We start from the raw sequence: 6,000 nt of genomic DNA, 5'->3' as shown, positions 1-6,000 counted from the left end.
CTGTACCTCCAACTTTTCTGCACCTATTTTGTTTATCCCTCCACCCCATTCCCTACTGGTAGCTATCAGTTTGTTCTCTATGTTTATGGATCAGTTTGGGTTTTGTTTGTTTATTCATTTGTTTTTTAGATTCTGGATATATGTAAAATTGTATGATATTTGTCTGTCTTTGTCTAACTTATTTCACTTAGCACAATACACTTTCTTTTTTTTTTTTTTTTTTTTTTTGAGTGAGAGATATAATTCCTTTAATCTATCATAGTTGTACCACAGAAAGTTTAGGCTGTAAACACAAAACTATTCAATCATTTAAATTAATTATTTTTACCAGTAAAAACCAATTCATCATGCAGGCAACTTTTCTCTTGCTTGAGGCGAACGATCTCTTCTCGTTGTTCATTATTTTCTGCTGTTTTTTCATTTAGATCCTCTTTCAGTTTATTGACTTCAATCTTAAGTGTCTTCAATTTCTGCTTATAATCTTGCTTTTCTTTCACAATGCAAGTCTCCACCATCTTTGCCTCACGCAAGGCATGCTCTAATAGTTTAAATTTTCCTGAGCAGTGTGATTGCAATGTGATTGACAGCCTCAATAATATCTTTGTCCTCAAGGTCTTCAGAGAGGAGAGAGGAATGGGTTGCTTTTTGAGCCATTTCCTGGAGCTGGAGCTGAGTCTTCTGAAGAGCCACTTGACATTCAATTTTATTAGATTCAAGGGTTTTTACCTTCTTGGTGAGTGACCTGATTATTTCAGTTCTTTTATGTAGTTCACCTTCTAATTTGCTGCAACGTTCTTCCAAAGTCAACACTTTCTGCAGACCCTCTTCCCAAGAAAGAAGTTGTTTCTGATGTACTGCAACCATATTATTGAGCTCTTCATCACGATCTTCTAATTCTCCAAAGAGCAGCTGCAGCTCTTTCCATTGTTTCATAGTGGAACATTCAACTTCTGACCCGATGTTCTGGTGCACGGCAAGGAAGGCATGGCAAGATCTATTGGTATACACTTGAGCTACTTCCATATCTTGGCTATTGTAAATAATGTTGCAATAACATAGAGGTGCCTGTATCTTTCCAAATTATATTAAGATGCTATCATTTTATTTGGGTAAATACCCAGTTGGGGAAGTACTCTATCATATGGTATTTCTATTTTTAATTTTTTGAGGACCCTCTATACTGTTTTCCACAGTGGCTGCACCAACATTTATTCTCACAATAGTGCATAAGGGTTCCTTTTCCTCCATATCCTCACCAGGACTTGTTGTTTCTTGTCTTTTTGATTCTAGCCATTCTGATGAGTGTACAGTGATATCTCATTGTTATTTTGATTTGCATTTCCCTGATGATTAATCATGTGCATTTTTTTCATGTGTCTGTTGGCCATCTGTATGTCTTCTTTGGAAAAATGTCTTGAATAGGCCCTCTGTCCATTTTTTAAATAGGATTACTTGTTTTGGGGTATTGAATTGTAAAAATTCTTTATGTATCTTGGATATTGATTTCTTATAGGATGTATCATTTGCAAATATCTTCTCCTATTCAGTAGGTTGCCTTTCATTGCATTGATGGTTTCCTTCACTGTACAAAAGCATTTTTAAAACTTTGGTGTAGTTCCAATAATTTATTTTTTTGGTTTTGGCTCCCTTGCCTAAGGAAGCATATCTAGACAAATGTTTAATGGGTGATGTCAAGGAAATTACTCCTATGTTTTCTTCTAAGATTTTTATGATTTCATGTCTCATATTTTAGTCTTTAATCCATTTTGAATTTATTTGTGTGTATAGTGAAAGTTTATTCTTTTGTGTGTATACCCCAGCTTTATTCTTTTATATATAGCTATACTGTTTCCCAGCATCATTTATTGAAGAGATTAGTACTCTTTGTTTCAGTAAAAATTGCTACTGATAATTTAATAGGGATTTCATTGAATCTATATATTGCTTTGACAAGTATGGACATTTTAACAATATGATATTTTCCAATCCATAAGCATGGAATATCTTTTTATTTGTTCGTGAGATCTTCAATTTCTTTCATTGCCTTTTTACAGTTTTCAGAGTAGAAGTATTTCACCTCCTTTGTTAAGTTTATTCCCTCCTTTGTTAAGTTTTATTCTTTTAGGCACAATTGTAAATAGAATTGTTTTCTTAATTTCTTCTTCTGCTACTTTGCTGACTTTTGTTTTTTGTAGTTTTCTGTTTACCAATTCAACTTATTTACTCATTTTTGGTCTTTTCAGTTTTGAAAGATTGTATGTTTCTAGGAATTTATCAGTTTCTCCTAGATTGCCCAATATGCTGGCATATAATTTTGCATAGTATTGTCCTTTGTATTTCTGTGTTTTTTTTCTTGATGAATCTGGCTCACAGTTTATTGATTTTGTTTACTTTTTTCAAAGAATAAGTTCTTTATTTCATTGAATTTTTTCTTTCTTTCCTTCTTTCTTTCTTCTTTGTTCTTTTGTCTCTATTTCATTTATTTATGTTCCAATATTTGTTGTTCCCTTCTTTCTACTAACCTTGGGTTTTGTTTGCCCTTTTTTTCCCCTAGTTCCTTAAGGTGTAAGATTAGAATGTTTGAGATTTTTCTTGTTTCTTGGAGTAGGCCTGTATCACTAGAAATTTCCCTCTTAGAACTTCCTTCAGTATATACCACAGATTTTGGACTGCCGTGTTTTCATTTTCATTTGTCTCTATGTATTTTTAAATTTTCTCTTTGATTTCTTTGTTAACACATTAGCTGTTTAGTAACATGTTGTTTAACCTCCACGTGTTTGTGGGGGTCTTTTTCTAGTTTTTGTCTTGTAACTGATTTCTAGTTTTAAACCAGTATGGTCAAAAAAGATGTATAATATATCTTCTTAAATTTATTGAAACTTGTTCTGAGGCCTGGCACATGATCTATTCTGGAGAATGTTCCATGTGCACTTGAAAAAAATTTATATTTTGTTGCTTTTGGGTGCAATGTTCCATATATATTTTTAGGTTTATCTGGTATAACGTGTCATTCAAAGAAACTGTTTCCTTGTCTTTTTTAATATTTTTTATTTTTAAAGATTTTTAAAATTTATTTATTCATTCATGAGAGACGCAGAAAGAGAGAGGCAGAGACATAGGCAGAGGGAGAAGCAGGCTCCATGCAGGGGACTCCAGGATCACGCCCTGAGCCAAAGGCAGACGCGCTTAACTGCTGAGCCACCCAGGCATCCCAAAAAACCGTTTCCTTCTTAATTTTCTGCCTAGATGATGTATCCATTGATGGGAGGGATTAAAGTACTATTACTGTATTACTATCAATTTCTTCGTTTACATCTCTTAATATTTGTTTTATGCATTTAGGTGCTCCAAAGTTGGGTACATAAATATTTACATTTGTTATATCATGACCCATAACACTCTAAATTAAGATGTGGATTGGTAAATCAATCCAATAGTAAATTATGCTGAGTCCCAGGATGGAAGTCTCCGGCCTAGAAATTAGTACAGAAGTTAGCAATCTCTCTCATGCTTGGCAACAGAACACATGCTGTGATTTGTTTAGCAGCAAGGCAATCAAACCTATGAAGGATTATGTGCAAGCATGTTAGTGGACACAGGGAAACCCACCCTTCCAGTGCACCTAATTTTAAATTAATCTCTTTTCACTCCTTCCTTTTACATACTAAATCTTCTAGGATTCTGGATATCTAAGAGTCTGAGGCCCAGCTCAGCTTTTCTTTGGAGCAACCAGACTACATGTAAACATGGAAAACAGAAAATATTCAATAAGCATGATCAGCATCTCTGAGGCAAATGCTGACTGAATTTTTGGCTCTCAGTTGATTAACTTGTAGAAATCTCAAAACATACTTGGCATGTGTCTTCTGGAAATTTCCGGTCCCCAAATTGAAGAGTAGAGTGACACAACTGTCTATAAACTCATAACAATAGAAGGAAGACAACCTACTAACCTGAAACAGTGCTAATGGGTAAAGACTGATATTGCCAGGGGAAGATCACTAACTCAAACATAAAGATTTTCTAAATGACAGAAATCTCATGAGATTTTCTGTGTGAAATCAATTTTCTGGATGACAATGCTATGGGAAGGAAGGAATTTAGTTTGAAGGCTATTTGATTATTCTTAGCTTCAAATTTCATTAGATATGAGTCTATACATAATCCTGTTAAATGGAAGAAGTATATAATTTTATAAAAACAAAAATGAAACACCAAAAATAGAAACCAAGTAGCTGATTATCCATTATCCTTTGCCTTACTAAAGGCAAGAAGGGGAGAAGGAAATTTCCTTCAAAATGTAACCTGGTTCTTTTGAAATATGATTTTCTAAATATTTATTTAAAAAACCAAAAAACTATTAAAATCTTGTCCATAGGTAAAGTATATGTATTAGTTACCTATTACTGCATAACAAATTATCACAAAATTTAGCAGCTTAAAACAATAAACATTTATTATTTCACAGTTTCTGTGGTTCAAGGATTTGGAATGTATTGCTAAGTCTCTCATGACATTGCATTCAAGCTGTTGGCTAGGGTTGCTGTCTTTGAGGCTTGACTGGGTCTGATGGATCTACTTCCAAGCTCATCCTTGTAGCTGTTGAGAGGAGGTGTTAGTTCTTCACCACATAAGCCTCTTCATAGGGACACTCACAGCATGGTTTCCTCCAGAGTAACTCAAGAAGAGATACATTATGAGAGAACAACTTAAATAGAAGTCAGTGCTTTTAAAACCTGATTTTGGAAGTAACATACCATCACCTTTCCATATGCTACTGGTCACATAGGTCAGTGTAGGAGGTGGCTATCCAAGGATGTGAATAAAAAGAGGTGAGTCTTTGGGGCCGATTTAATGACTGATTGGTACACTACATACACACTGAGTCAGTAGTCACAAAGGGTTTGATGGGATTAATGCAAGTCCATTTTCTCCTGTTAAAAGCCCCAGCATGTATCTTTTAATAGAAAATTCATTGTGCTTTGTATATGAACTGAATTTATACTTAAGCACATATTTTTAATGTCTTTGGGGGGCAGAATGATATAAATGTGGGAGGATATACTGAGTTGTTAATCAGTAAGAATCAGTTTTAGTTTCATGCATGTTACTCAACTCTCTGAACTTATATCAAAAAATGAGAGTGCTAAGTGATTTCTAAAATTCTGCTACTTCTAAAAATGGTTATTTGATGATAGTCTAAATATAGAAAATCCCCAATAAGATTCATTTAGAAGCTAATTATCTTTATAATAATATGTCTACAGTATGATAAAGGCATCAAAAATGGGCCTGCCGTCTAACTGAATCAGGCTAAAATAAGACATTATCTAATTTTTTATTAGTCTCAGAGGTAGAATTTAGTGATTCATCCATTGCACATAAAAAATAAGACATTTTTAACAAACAAGGTTATGGCAGCATTCACTTATGACAAACTGCCATGTATTGGGCCCTGGGATAGACAAGGCTGATGTTAGTGAATAGTAGATAAACACTGCACATTCCTCCTTGTAGGGGCAAGATGGGAGTGTCTCCAAATTATAGTTTTCATAGGTTATATATGTAACGTGATTGTGTTTATCACCCCAGATCTATGCATATACATTTTAAAGAGTTTTATTGAAGCATGCCATAAGTCATCTATCTTATTAAGTGTACAATATAATTTTTTAGTAAACTGCAGAGTTGTGCAATCATCACCACAATTTAATTTTCATCATCCCCAAAAGACCTCTTATATTCATCTGTAGTTAATTTTTCTTCCAACTCTCATCCCCAGGCAACAACTAAATCTACTTTTTTTCCCTAAAATTTGCCTTCTGAAAATTTCATACAGATGGAATTATAAAATATGTAGTCTTTTGCATCTGGTCCCTTCATATAGCAAAAGTGTTTGAGGTACATCCATGTTGTAGAATATATCAGCAGTTCATTCTTTTAATTTTCAATAATATTCCTTTGTATGAACATATCACATTTTCTTTATGTCTTCACCAC

General features: G+C 33.9%; 1 pseudogene; it reads right to left on the bottom strand.

Annotated features, from left to right (window-relative positions):
• Positions 1-314: 314 nt before the first annotated feature.
• LOC140594004 (coiled-coil domain-containing protein 62 pseudogene) lies at positions 315-1,023 on the bottom strand (annotated as a pseudogene).
• Between the last annotated feature and the right edge of the window lie 4,977 nt (positions 1,024-6,000).

Source organism: Vulpes vulpes, chromosome 9 (genome assembly GCF_048418805.1).
Source record: "Vulpes vulpes isolate BD-2025 chromosome 9, VulVul3, whole genome shotgun sequence".
NCBI lineage: Eukaryota > Metazoa > Chordata > Mammalia > Carnivora > Canidae > Vulpes > Vulpes vulpes.
The sequence above is the reverse complement of the archived record's forward strand: the minus strand, read 5'-3'. Positions and strand labels throughout refer to the sequence as shown.